The sequence below is a fragment of the Onychomys torridus genome, chromosome 7 (assembly GCF_903995425.1).
Source record: "Onychomys torridus chromosome 7, mOncTor1.1, whole genome shotgun sequence".
In the NCBI taxonomy this organism is placed as follows: Eukaryota; Metazoa; Chordata; class Mammalia; order Rodentia; family Cricetidae; genus Onychomys; species Onychomys torridus.
In genome coordinates, this window is record NC_050449.1 from 114805456 (window position 1) to 114819890 (window position 14435).

The following is a 14435-nucleotide window of genomic DNA, read 5'->3' on the forward strand; positions in this document are numbered from 1 at the left end:
TGTAATCGAACAGTTTTTAGCAAGGGAGAGGGAAAGAGAGAAAAGGACAGTACCACATTTGCCATGTTCCAGCCTGTTAGAGCCCTTCAGCCCCCACACCTGAGGAACTGTATGAAACCGAGGGCCGCAGGGTGTCGGGAAGGTTGAGAGCCACTGCTCTAAAAGGACAGTTCTTCTCAACCTGTCTCAGGTGTCAGTTCCTTGACCAGGCAAATCTCAGAAAGAAAACCCTGAGTAGTTCCCAACACTTTATCTTGCTCCCAGAAACCTTGTCTCCTTTCATTGTGGTGGATGCTAAGGTTTCCTCAACTTGTTTTCTAATCATTTCTGACCAGTAGTTTCCCTTTCAGCCAGCCTTCTGATCAAAGCCAGCAGGTAGTAGAGAGGAAGGGAAAAAAAACAACAAAAATGAAGAATCTCATCACCCCACACTTCTGAGTTTCCTGTCCAGTCTACCTGCTATCATTTACTTCATCACTATTGTATTTTACCAGATGTTTTAGCAATAAGCATAGGCTGTAGTGGCCTTCCTCTGGTTTGGCAGAAATGAAATCTATCAACCCAATAAAAGAATGTTTTAAGGGCTGAGGAGATGGCCTAGCTGGTAGTACTTGCCACACAAGCATGAGGACTTGAATTCAATCCCTTCACCCACATGAAAAGCTAGGAGTGGCAGTACATGCATGTAATCTCAGCTCAGGGGAGGCAGACACAGGAGGACCTTGGGCCTTGCTAACAGCCAACCTAGCCAAGTCAGGAAATTTCATGTTCACTGAGAGACTGTCTCAAAAAGTAAGATGGTGAGTGAGTGATGTTGACATCTGGCCTCCACAAGCATACACACAAACACAAGTGCACAGACAGGCATGCAAACACACACACATAAACACACACATATATGCTCATAAAAATATAGGAATAAAAATTTAAACAATGTTTATGTTGCCTTTCTTTTATTCCAGATTAATAACATCTTCTAATGTGGAGACATTTGAATTTCATTTTCTGTACAGTGTGCCCAATTTTCTTAATTATAAAAATTTTTATGGAAGAGTAAAAAGTGCTTTATCCTCAATACAGGTGTCGGTCTTTCCTCAGTTCCTGTTGTCTGAGTTTCCCTGTGCTGACTGAGCATTTATTTTTTATTTCTTTTGGGTGCAGGCGCTCTCCATTTCTAACCAGCCAATCTTATCAGTTCACTTTCACCTTCTCCTACTGTTACAAAGATCTTTGCTCTGTGTGTGTGTGTGGGGGGGGGTGTTATTATGGTTGGCACACAAAGTGTCCCCTACAAGGCTCACATGGTGAAGGCCTGGTCCCCAGTACAGCAGTATCAGGGGAAGAACTTTAGGGAAGCCACTGTGTCATGAGATTCTGACCTACTGCATGAATGAATCTAATGTTGGATTCATAATTTGGTGGCAGTATTGGGAAAGACACAAGTTAGGAGGTGGAGACTGGTTGGAGGAAGCAGGTAACTGGGGTCACACCCTTGAAAATTCCTTCGTGTCCCTGGCCCATTCCTGTCTTCCCCCTCTCCTATGTTCTCTCCCTCTCTCTCAAAGTCAAGGTTTAGATGGTGAACTGCCTTAGCTTGTACCATCTAAAGCCATATTCTAGGCTCCACAATGGTCTTCTTCTTGCTGGCAGGCTGAGACCAACCTACAAATGTGTGGTTTGTGAACTTTTGTTCAGCCCTGCCCACACTCCCTCCACCTCTCATCTCTGCACATTCCCTCTGGCTTAGGCTTGGCTTGCCACCCTCCCCTCCAAACTCTAACATGTAATGTCCATCAGGTTCTCTGAAATCACCAACTGTGAACACACCTCTTGACTGCCATCCTGCCCACTGAACCCCTCCCTCTGCAGTTTGTGTGGCTTGAGTTTCACCTTGTGATGCCAAAAGTGGTGTTTGCTCTTCTGTTTCTCAGTATGCTTATTCCTTCTGGATGGTTTCTAAGAAAAATGAGAAAAATTGCCTAAATCCTTCTCAAGCTGCCATTTCCAGTTCTATAAGTTGGGGTTTTACTAGGAAAAAATGAGTTCTGGCTTTTTTTTTTTTTAAAGTTTTTATACTTGGCATACACATCCTAATACATTTCCCCTCTAGAGTTATTTTAGAATATCTTCATCATATAAGAATGACTCACTAAATAACCTCTGGCTGTCTCCAGCATGGCAACTCAGATCCTACATGACTTCCAGCTTGCCTCGGTTTTCAGACGGAGCCCTTGATTTCTTTCAGCAACAGAAAATGTCTCTTAGAGGAAATTCGCAAAACTGAGCCCTTCCTCATGTGCAGCGCTCAGAGCTGCAAATCAAACAGGTTCTTTGTCTGTCTGTCTGTCTTCCTCTTTCTCTGTGTTCCAAGAAGCTGCTCAGCCCATGGACCACAGCAGCACAGCAGTGATTTCCTTGTCCTCTGCCTCTGGATGGGTTTGGTTCCTGAGGCATGGGCAGAGGACTGGGTAGAAGTAGGAGGAGGTCACAGGCTTCAGTGTTTGGCTCTCTCTGTGCTGACTCACTGCAAGCTGGCGAGTTGGCTGTGTCATCCACAGAAGGCCATAGCTGTGACCAGGAAGTCTTCCCTATGGTTGAGTAACTCTCCTGCTCCTTGGCTCTAGAGCTGGCATGGTGGTGGCTCCCAGTCATCACTAGTGTCTTAGTCACTGTTCCTTTGCTGTGAAGAGACATTATGACCACTGCAACTCTTACAAAAGGAAGCATTTAACTAACTGGGGCTTACTTATAGTTTTAGAGGTTTAGTCCATTGTCATCATGGTGGGGAGCATGGTAGCAGGCACACATGGTGCTGGAGAAGTAGCCGAGAGTTCTGCATCCAGAGCTGTACTTAGCAAAAAGAGAAAGTGATAGTTGGCCTGGCTTGAGCATTTGAAATGTCAAAACCCACCCCCAGTGACACACTCCTCCTACAAGACCACACCTCCTAATCTTTTTTATCCTTTCAAATGGTGCCAATCTCTGATGACTAAGCATTCAAGAATATGAGCCTATGAAGGCCATTCTTATTCAAAAAACACTGCAACTAGGCTCAAATTGCCAACCGTGCTATATGGTTTCCCTGCATTCTACCCATGCCTTTTGGAATAGTGTCTTTAAAACTCTGCTTAAAGGGAACATACTTTCTGTGTGCTGCCCCAAACATCCTCCAGCATCTGGAAGTAGCTCTATAGTTGTTACAGATTTGCCTCTTCCCAACATGACTAAGATGTGACTTAAAATTCCATTTGTAGTATTTGCGTTTAAAAATCTTGGGATGGCATCAAACAAATATTTTTTAAAATGAAAAGTAGAGCTGGAGAGATGGCTCAGTGATTAAGAGCACCTGATACTCTTGCAGCGAGCCAGAGTTTGATTCTCTGCACCCACATAATGTAGCTCACAACAGCCTGTGACTCCAGCTCCAGGGAATCCAATTTCCTCTTCTAGCACACCCATACACAAACATACATACACTTAAAAACAAATACATTTTAAAGTGAAAACTTAGGACTTAGGGCTAGGACATAGTCCAGGCAGAAAAGTACTTGGACCTGGTTCATTCCCATAACTCACATCAAAAAGGAAAGAAAAGAAAAGAGATGAAAAAAGAAAGAAAAGAAAAAGAGAAAGAAAGAACTTGACCTGGTGCTGTGGGTTTGTAATCCCATATGAAGAAAGCAGACAAAGATAGATCCTGACCCATAACCAGCCAGTGTAGCATGATGGAGTTCCAGGCAAGTGAGAAGCTCTATCTCAAAAAATCAAAAAACAAACAAACACCACATTTCAAGTTATGGCCTCCACATGCATATATACACACGTGTATCTGTATACATATGAACATGCACACACATGAACACACATATAACACACAATGTAAACAATAAGGTTCTAGAGAGTGATGGATAAAAAGTCTATATAAATAGCAATGTTGGTGGAGAATTACCATTCTGATTAGACAAATTTACATTTAAAATGTAACACCTGACAGTAACCTTTAAACCAAATCAATTATAGTCAAATATTTTGCACAATGTTTAAAATGTCTCAACAGATCAAATAGAAATAAGTGGAAAAGAAGATGACCTTTAAATTTTCATTAAGATTTTTTGATGTTTTGTATGTCGATATTGAGGAATGAAAAACAGAAGCTTATTTTCATATTTTAAAGATCTGTTCCATCTGTCTGGAAAGGAAGAATGCAAATTCTTTGCATCGTCCTGTAGTATGGAATGCAAACCCCTCTTTGTTAGGATGGGGTTGTATCATGTAGGTATCTTTAATATCTGACTAAAAGTGCTACTTTAGTTCTGATGTGTTTTGACTAAAAGCCTATACCATAGAGTAAGACCTGTTTCTCATCTGTGGAATAACCAAAGACACAATTTGGTTCCAGTTGCCTTTTCAATTTCTTATCTTAGCAGGGAACAGGCTAAATGGCTCATGGCTCTTTCTCATTCTTTTGTGAGTCTAATACATTCCTGGGACAGAGCCATTGGAGTGATAGAATCCTCCTGAGATTGCTCACCTGAGGAGAACCGCACACTGTCAATGTTGGGTTTCGATTCCATGGGTAACTTAGCTAGCAGAGTCTGTTATCAGTAGAGCCAAGAACCACACATGGTTTGAGATTTTATTCACTCGTGAGTTAGCCAGTTAGTTGGTCTCAGCTTCACAGATGCTGCCAAAACTCATGAGTGGGCAACTGGGTCAGAGACCAAGGACACTCTCACCTTGTGCTTTGTGATAGTGGTTCCTGTATTGCCCACAGGGTCACAAGAGCATTTAGGCAGCTTCTCATATTCATCCTATTGGCTGTAACATGGACAGATGCTCAGTTCCATGCTGTCATCCTCAGCAGAAGACTTCTCTTATTCTTTAAGGAACTGTATGCAAACTGGGATTTGTGGCTTTGAAACAGAAAAGAATTGCAGAATTAGCCACTGGGAAGCAGAGTTGAAGTTTTATTAAAATTCAAAAAGGCTCAAGAAATGACTGACAGGCTCTAGAGTCACATAGGAGACAGACCTTGGGTGTGTCTGTGAGGGATTATCTAGATGAGATTGAGGTGGGAAGTCCCATCCTAATGGACAGCACCATCTCATGGCTGAGGACGAATAAAAGGAGGAACTGATCTGAGTGCCAGCATTCATTTCCTTCCGTGAATGCAGTGTGACCAGCACCTCACACCCCTGTCACCATCACTTCCCACCATGATGGACTGTACCCTCAACTATGATCCAAAGTTTCTTAAGCTGCTTTAAAAATTTTTTCAGTTATATATATTTTTAACCATAGAACAATGTTCAGTAGCAGCACAGTGTGACTGGGTGATAGGTCAATGCTGGGGTTCAATAGACAGCAGTTAAAGTTGTTTTTGTGGGAAGGATTTTGTCCCAGTGACAGGAAAAGTAGCTAACACATCACCTTCATTTGTTGTTGTTGTTGTTTTTATTTTTTTTTAATTAAAAGACATGAAAAGGATTTTCCTTTTGCAGTCTACCTGCTTCATTCAGAGACTTTCAGATTTCCTTCACCCCCTGCTGATGACCACAAGCTGAGTATGGCCAAGGGATATGGGCATACTCAGCCATTCCAGGAAGAGGACCCACATGCAGGGACGCAGGGAAGAGTCCATGGAAGGTGGTGAGAAAGAGAGAATCTTGAAGTGGGTGCTGAGGCCAGGGATGTGTGCAGCAGCCTGATCTCCTACACTCCTGTAAAGAGCAGGGAGCCTGTGAGGCAAGCTACTTGGCGGCAACCTTCTCACTGGGGATATCCTTCCTTGCTTCACTGAGCCTCACTGAACATCTCAACCCCAGCCTAAAGCACGTACAGAACAATTGAGCTTTTTCTTACCCTGTGTTTTCTGCTTCCTTTCCCTCCCCTGAGCCTCCAAAACTGAAAACAACTGATTTCTATCTGGGTTGAGAAGCCCACATCCCGCCCCCATCCCAAGAGCAGCCAGAGAATCAGGGCTAAGGGTAGCTCCCTGGTCCAGCATTTTATTCTCATTGGGCACCAGGGTGGAGTGGTTATCAGAGATAAGAGATTGACTCTTAGATGCCCCATTTCATGGAGCTAAACCAGCTCAGCTGCCCCTGCACCTACATTTTTATCCTTTGTGTCAACCAAAATGACAGAACAAAAGATAAAATAAAATCAGCACCATTGGATGATAAGCCTGGAGCTGCCACTTGTTCTGATTATATCATACATTTAAAATTATTAATGAGATAACTTTTGGAACTCAAGCTCAAATTATGCTTGGCAAGAATGGTTTCCTTTCCATAATGAAACATTTAAGTAATCCTTGGCTAACTGGACTACAAAGTATCATTCATAACCTCCCAGTTCTCACTATAACAGAGATGAAGAGGTCACTCATTTTTCTCCAGCAAGAAATTGGTGTAAACCAAAACCACATTTTTAAATGTAAATCTTTGTTGATCACAACTGAGGGGAAAGTTAAGGGAAAAGCTTGCTTCTGATATTTTTATACAATGCTAGTAAAAAGACTATAAATTTGAAAAATTTGAATCATAAGTACTCATTTGAAAGCATATGTCATTGTGGTATGATTTTTAGCTGTCAAAAATCAAAGCAATTAACAAATGTCATGTGGGATACTCAATCTGCTCGATGGGATATGAATGGGATATTGTGACAAACCTTACTAATCATGAAAATCGAATTGTATATTTAAAAGGTAAAGTACTTAACTCACAAGTGTCCAGTGACAACTTGATTTGTGGGTCTGAGTCCCATGGAAGTGTTTCTCCTTAGCCTGTTGAGGAGGGATTCATAGGCTGTACCGCTGTACGACAGCGCCCCCAAGTGGAAGGGTGAGCTCAGTGTCGCTCTAAACAGTTACTGGGGCTTTACAAAACAACTAAACAGCACGTATAAGATTGCTTTACAGAGTTCCTGAGAATTAGGACAGGATGGCTCAGCACGGGGCTTCAGGCTGAGTCTTTCCCACTCAGATTGTCACTTGAGGCTTCAGTTGCAGGAGGCTGGGGGTCTGATCACACAGTGGCTGGCACACATGACTTGGCAGGAGGTCTCAGTTCCCCACTGACAGCTCCAGAGTGGCCACTGGATACCCATGACATAGCAGCTGACTGCCTGCAGAGAGAGAGAGAGGAGGGAGAAGGGGAGAAGCTCTGGAAATTGTAATGATTTTGAATCAGCTAATCTTCAAGTCATGCAGCATCATTTCTGCCTCTTTCCTTTTGTTAAAAACAAATTAAGTCCAGCCCATGTTCCAGCGCTCCACTATTTGAAGAGAGTGCTAAAGACTGGCATTTCAAATCAAGGCTGTAAGGCAGTGAAGTTAGACACAGATGCAGCAGGCTCCATTTACACCTTTCCGTGATCAAGGGGCTGTGATCTAATGTTAGATCTCAAAGCCACACTTCTCAAAGAAAGCTGAGGAATCAATGTGTGCTGAAGACAGACAACTCTGCTTTCCATAAAACATAATCTGATGTGCCAGGGCTTCCTGAACAGGAGGCACTGTCATGGCAGCCCTGCTCCTACAGAGGATATTCATGTATTATTGGCACAAGGGGTTGAACTCATGGTAGTGTCATTGGTCCAAATGAGCCTTGTGCTGAGAACTGGGCTTGCAGAAGTTATGTACTGGGACAGAGTGGAATGGCAAGAGAGGATTTTCAGGGACTTTGGAGCATTCCTGGACTGCACCTCAAGTGAACCTCTGGATGAAGCTTCACCAACACCCGAGGCTGTCCTCTGACCTCCAGACAGTCACTGGCCTGTGGACATGATGGCTAATCTTGGTTGTCATCCTGACATACCTCAGAAGGGGGAACCTCAACTGAAGAAATATCTCCATCAGACTGGCCTGTGGGCATGCCTATGGAGCATTTTCTTAATTACTAATTGATATAGGAGAGCTTACCATCCCTAGGCAGGTAGGTGTGGGCTATATAAGAAAGCTACCTAAGTAAACAAGAAGATCCAAACCATTAAACAGAGTTCCTCCATATTCTCTACTTTCAGTTCCTGCCTCAGTTTCCCTTGATGATGTAAGTTGGAATAAACCCATCTGAAAATCCCTTTTGGTCATGCTGTCTATTACATTAACAGAAAGCAAACTAGAACATACCCACACATACCCCCACACAAAGAAAGAGTGACAAAATGTAAGATAAAAATGTATGCTAGCTTTTATTGTGGGGAGAATTTCCTTAACGCTACCCCATCTGCTCCAGTAAATCTACTGTGGTGTTTCCAAACCGGCATGGAACCCAGCACAAACAGAGGCATCTGGCCACTACTGACTGAATCAGAAAATCACCTGGGGATGTGGGGGAGACAGAGTGCTTTCTGCAATGGCCCCAGCTCATTCCTCATTCTGCATCAGCACCCCAGTGTACCAGGCTTTTTCTTTTGGGCCACCAACCAGCTCCCAAATCATGTCATTGAGACTTCTTAGTTATGAATGCTCGGCCTAGCTTAAGCTAGTTTCTAGCTAGTTCTCTTTAACTTAAATTAACCCATTTCTCTTTATTTAATCTTTTGTCATGGGGCTTTTTACCCTTCTGTCTGTCTGTCTTACTTTCCTGCTGTCTCCATGTCTGGCTGCTTAGCAGCTGCCTGGCTTTCTGGTCCCAGGCCTGTCCCTCTTTTTCTCCCTCATTCTCTTCCTTTTTCTCTCTCCTCCTATTTATTCTCCCTGCCCACCAGCCCCACCTGTCACTCTCCTGCCTAGCTATTGGATGTTTAGCTTTTTATTAGACCAATCAGGTCCCTTAGGCAGGCAAGGTGAAACAAATGAAACATATCTTCACACAGTTAAAATAATAATATTCTGCAGCATAAACAAAGGTAACACATCTACACAGTTAAAACAATGTCCCATAACACCCCAGTCAGCAGGCACCTCTCCCTCCAAGTCTCTGCACAGGAATTTTTGCAGACTGGCATAGATCCCAAGTGCCAAAAAGACCCTAGAAGGTTTACTTTCCATTTTTTTCTCACCATGTAGTAAAACATAAATTCACACTAACCCAGTAAAGGCATGAATTATTTCACCAGCAGCATTCTACAACTCAGACTTTTTCAAAATATGTTTTTCTATTCTATTGCCACATTACAATAATTAATGTCCAAGTGATGACCTTGAAGGTCTGCCAGACTTGAGAAACCTAATGAATAATTAAGACAATGAAATGGTTTTCAATGAGATTTCATGCTTAGTGAGTTTGGATTCTAAGGTTTTTGATGGATGGTCACGGATGGTTGTCTAATTCCCCAGTCATGCAAGTAAACAGATTTGCTGTATTTCAGAGGCCAGCCAATTCTAACATGGCTATGCCGGCATCTCCAGTCACAGCCACAGGGAGGTGGGAATGGCTGGAACCACCCAGAACCTTGTAGACTGGAGAACAAATATTTATTTACAAGGCATAATCAAAAGCATAATATTTTAATAGTAGTTGAAATGATTTAGTGATTGAAATTAACAATGGCTATAAAGCACATACTAGAATATTGTTCTTTTAAAAATATTTCTATTTATTTGCACATGTGTACCTGTGTCTGTGCCACATAAGTGCACGTGCCTTGGAGTACAGAAGAGGGCGTTGGATCCCCTGGAGCTGGAGTTATAGGTGACTGTGCGCATCACGATGTGGGGGCTAGCACTGAGCTCAGGTCCTCCGCAACAGCCATCATTCCAGCTCTGCTCTTCCCCCAAATACGGGTGTCTTTGCATTAAGGAGCCGTATGCTGAGCTTACCTGGACTTCAGGGTTCTTTTCCTACTGCAGGTACCATCTCGAAGTCCCTCTTGCTGCTCCTGTTACTGGCAGACATGTTGCCCAACTTGGAGAAAGTTGAAAATCACTGTTTACAGAGGCAGAAAATCAACTCTCACACCCATGTTTGATAGATGAAAACTAAGATCCAAAAAGGTGCAAGACTTGCCCTAAATCTATATAACAAGCCGGGCCCGTGACATTGTTCCCCAAGCAGAAGCCTTTGTGCAAATAAAGTCTTCTACCATTAGTGCAAAGCTCTCCACCCACCGTAGCCAGAGGAGCAAAGGGAAAAGTTGAAAATGCTGGGAAATGATATTTCAATGAAGCATTCAACTGATAAGGCTGAAGTACCACTGGTTTATTAAAAATAACTCAATTGGAAGGATGCCAATATCCTTTAGCAGATCAGCACCTGCCTGGAGTTGTTCACCTTGAAGGGTCTCTGCATTTCAGGGCTGGAGAGGAGGCTCAGTGGTTAAGAGCACTGGCTGCTCTTCCAGAGGACCTGGGTTTGATTCACCATCCCCACATGGCAGCTTACAACCACCTGTAACTCCAGTTCCAGGGATCCAATGCCCTCTCTGATCTCTGTGGACACCAGACATGCATGTGGTGTGTAGGCATACATACAGGCAAAACACCCATACATATGAAATAAAAATAAAATTTAATTAGAAAGATCTTTGTATCTCAAGGACTAGGAACACATTTAAATCTTCCCATAGTGTTCTCTCGGCTCTGCCTTCAGCTGGAGGCCATGTGTATATGAGAGTATGTGCGGCTCAGGTCTGTGTGCGGCTCAGGTCACACCAAGCACAGGGCATGGGCTGGTTTGCTTGCCACTCACCCACATCCACAGTACAGCTGAGCCACTGGGAAATTGATCCTTAACAGCTCAACACACATCTTTTAAAGGCAGGGACATGTTTCTTGTTGGTGAGGAAGCTATTTTAACATTAAGATCTGGAGTGAGGTGTGTTGTCAGTGTGCTGTCATTCTTGTGGGCCCTTCCAGTGGACGGATCTGAGAAAAGCAAATAGTCTTTAAAGAAGACGGTTTGTGCAGAATGACTTGACTCAAATTCTGGCTTGTTCTAACCTTGTCTTGCACTTATTTAGGTTGGAAGACAGCTTGAGGACTTTGTTCCATGTGGGTTCCCTTGAGTAAACTCAGGCTTTAGCTGTGGCCCCAAGTGCCCTCACCAGATGAGCCACCTCACCAGTCCCTAATATTTGGGTTTATAGTTATGAACCATTTCTTCCAGTTCTGAATTACATGTATCTCTACTAGTTTAGAACTTTAATACTGTATTAACAACAAATAACAAAACGCCTTGGCTTTCATTTATCCTTAAACCATCCCCTGCTGAGGTACATAACAAGACTTCTGAAATAACTTTTGTCTGTTAACTGTTGCTGCCACATTTGAAATGAAGTTAGGCTCATTTGTACCAATTTGTTTTCCATTTTAGGATTTTATTTTTAAGTTGTGAATATATGAAATGTTTACACAGTGCCAAAGTTAAAAACTGAGCAAGCTGGGCGGTGGTGGCGCACGCCTTTATTCCCACGACTTGGGAGGCAGAGGCAGGCAGATCTCTGTGAGTTCGAGGCCAGCCTGGGCTACAGAGTAAGTTCCAGGAAAGGCGAAAAGCTACACTGAGAAATCCTGTCTCGAAAACCCAAAAACAAAACAAACAAACAAACAAAAAAAAAAAAAACTGAGCAGAAAGGTAATCAGGTTCAGAGATGTCACTTCCAACCCTCTCCCCCAACAACCTTCATATCCGCAGGAAACTGTTTTCAGTGGAAATACCTGAAAGTATTCTTACTCTTTCCTTTCTCCCTCTAGGTTCTGCTGTGGGTTCACATCGTAAATCTAAAAATGAGTTCTGGCGATGATGTGGTTCACAGACATTTTCCTGTGTGTTTGTAGGACATCCTGTGTGTCCTACAGTATGTCTGGTGCCTTGCTATGACAAACAGCATTGCCTTACACAAACTTGTGCAGATAACTGGTTATCTTTGATGTATTTTCAGGATAGATTCCTAGAAGTGAAGTTGCTGGGGGGTCAGAGGCCCATGCACATGTTAGATTTTTCCAAGTCTCTGTATTTAGTAGGGGTTCTGCAAAGGAAAAGTTTGTTATCTCCTTACAGGGATAATTATTCCTCCCATGTCTTTACCATGAAGCTCTCTGTGCTTAAGAACTCTTTGTGTTCTTGCTCCATCTGTGAGGTAATTTGCAAATGTTCTTTCTTGTCACTTATCTTTTGATTTAGGAGTATTCTGTGTGTTTTAGGTAACAATTGCATTCCTCTTCCCCCAATTTTGTTTGTGAGCTTTTAAGAGGTTCACCTCATTCTTTGTTTCTTATGTTTTGTTTTAACCACTGACTTACTGCAAAGTCATTTCAGTGTCAAGTAGAAACTTACTTCATTCGTCTCCAGATGGCTTTCTCCATGTCCCTGTGCCATCATTTTGAGGCACAGAGGCCAGAGTCAAACTGGAATTTGTACCTTTAACACAGAAAAGACTTTCAGGATCAGCCTGTTTATGAAGCAACATTGGGACTTAAGGAAGATATTCTAAGAGTTGGAGAGATGGATCAGAGGTTAAGAGCACTGGCTGTTCTTCCAGAGGTCCTGAGTCCAATTCTCAGCACCCACATGGTGGCTCACAACCATCTGTAATGAGATCTGGTGCCCTCTTCTGGTGTTCAGGCATGCATACAGGCAGAACAGTGTATACATAATAAATAAACAAATCTTAAAAAAGAAAGATATTCTAATAAAGGCTTAGGCACAGACTTAAGAGAAAGTAGTACTCAAAAGAAAATAAGACACACTCAAAAGTCAGGGCCTAACTTTTCTGAGAGAGTCACAGAATGGGGATGGGCTCTTCACAGGAATCATGGCTCATGTTTGGGTTTTGTTGCTTTGTTTCATAATAGGTATATGTTATGGAATATTAGTTTAAGATATGTTACATTTATTTATGATGTGGAATATTTGTTTAGTGATGTAAAAATGTGTTGCATTCTTTTATGTTAACTCTGTAAAGCCGTGTTACTTTGCCTGTCTAAAACACTTGATTGGTCTATAAAGAGCTGAATGATCAATAGCTAGGCAGAAGAGAGAAATAGGCAGGGCTGGCAGGCAAAGAGAATAAATAGAATGAGAAATCTAGGTTCATAAGAAGAGTGAGGAGCAGGCTGGAGTGATGGCTCAGTAGTTAAGAGTACTGGCTGCTCTTCCAGAGGCCCCGAGTTCAATTCCTAGCAACCACATGGTGGCTCACATCCATCTCTCATGGGATCTGATGCCCTCTTCTGACATTCAGGCATACATACAGATAGAGCACTCATACACATATATAAATAAACTTTTTTAAAAAGAGCAAGGGGAAAGAAAAGAAGGAAAGGACAACTCCCAGCCACACAGCCAGCCACAGCATGAAAAGAAAAGAAAGATATACAGAATAAACAAAGGTAAAAAGCTCAAAGGCAAAAATGTAGTTAAAGAAAAACAGGATAATTTAAGTTAGAAAAGCTGGCTAGAAACAAGCCAAGCTGAGACTGGGCATTCATAAGTAAGAATAAGCCTCTATGTATTTATTTGCAAGCTGGATGCTGTGCCCCCAAATGGTAAAAAACACAACTATAGGTGTATATAGGATTTTGGCAGGCTTTGAAGTTACTCTTCTTTGGGGGGGGGGGGGGGTTTTTTTTCAAGACAGGGTTTCTCTTTGTAGCTTTGTGCCTTTCATGAAACTCACTCTGTAGCCCAGGCTGGCCTCGAACTCACAGAGATCCGCCTGCCTCTGCCTCCCAAGTGCTTCGAAGAAAGGCATGCACCACCAGTACCTGGCTTGAAGTTACTCTTCTTAAAGCTAAGAAACCAGGAAGCCATCACAGGGAGGTTCTTCAGGAACAGTTGATAGGATTACAGCCATAAAAGCCCCAGGATTCAGGAAGGTCAGAAATCTTTACTAAAACCAAAGGTAGCAGCAGTCTTGTTAGAGAACCTACCCCAATGTCTGGGGGAAGGAATGAGGCCCCACCCATGGGCAGGGAGGATCCACTCATGGACACGTATACATACACTGTGCCTTTAAGCTTGGTTCTTGAATGAAAAATACCGGTCATTCAAGGAGTATTATTTCTATGCCAGCAGCCTTCATAGCAAATGGTAATTGTGTTGGAATTGTGTCCCTTGCCACCTCCCTTTCCTCTCTACCCTATCTCACCGGCTCCTTCTACTAAAAAGCTCACCTTTTCCTCAGACAGGGATAACTTAGTTTAAGTCATTAACTTGATATCACGCACCCAGAAACAAGTAACTTAGGGAGATAGATTAACAAGGTGAGGGCCCTCCTCTCCTTTCCTGGGACCCGCACAGCCTTGTCTAGTGCTTTCTTCCACTGGCCTCTGGACCCAAGCCCCCTCTCTGAACTGCTGTTGCAGGAGGCTGAATTCGCTCAGCTGCCTCATTCTTGACTCCTTGTTAGGTTGGCTTGGGGTTGCACTGTCTCATTCTCTCCACGGCGCTCTCTTCAGCGGTTGTTCCTCCACTCTTCTGGGCTTTGGCAAAGCTCTTCCTCCTCTTTGCCCTCGTGGGGGACTCCATGTGTCTTCACCTTGCCCA

The 14435-nt window shown here is 43.0% G+C and overlaps 1 long non-coding RNA gene across 6 annotated transcripts in view; it reads right to left on the minus strand.

Moving 5' to 3' along the window:
• Positions 1–2813: 2813 nt before the first annotated feature.
• The window catches only part of LOC118587171, a 39512-nt gene continuing 27890 nt past the window's right edge, over positions 2814–14435 (minus strand). The window contains exons 2-6 of one of the 6 annotated variants that reach the window (XR_004945436.1): positions 9770–9875; positions 5507–7131; positions 4737–4913; positions 3646–3751; positions 2814–2845 (exon numbers count right to left, since the gene is read on the minus strand). This is a non-coding gene — a long non-coding RNA (uncharacterized LOC118587171). Of the gene's footprint in view, positions 2846–3450; positions 3752–4736; positions 4914–5031; positions 7132–9564; positions 9876–14435 lie in introns of those variants that run through there. The other 5 variants (XR_004945437.1, XR_004945434.1, XR_004945435.1 and 2 more) reach the window with 5 other exon arrangements.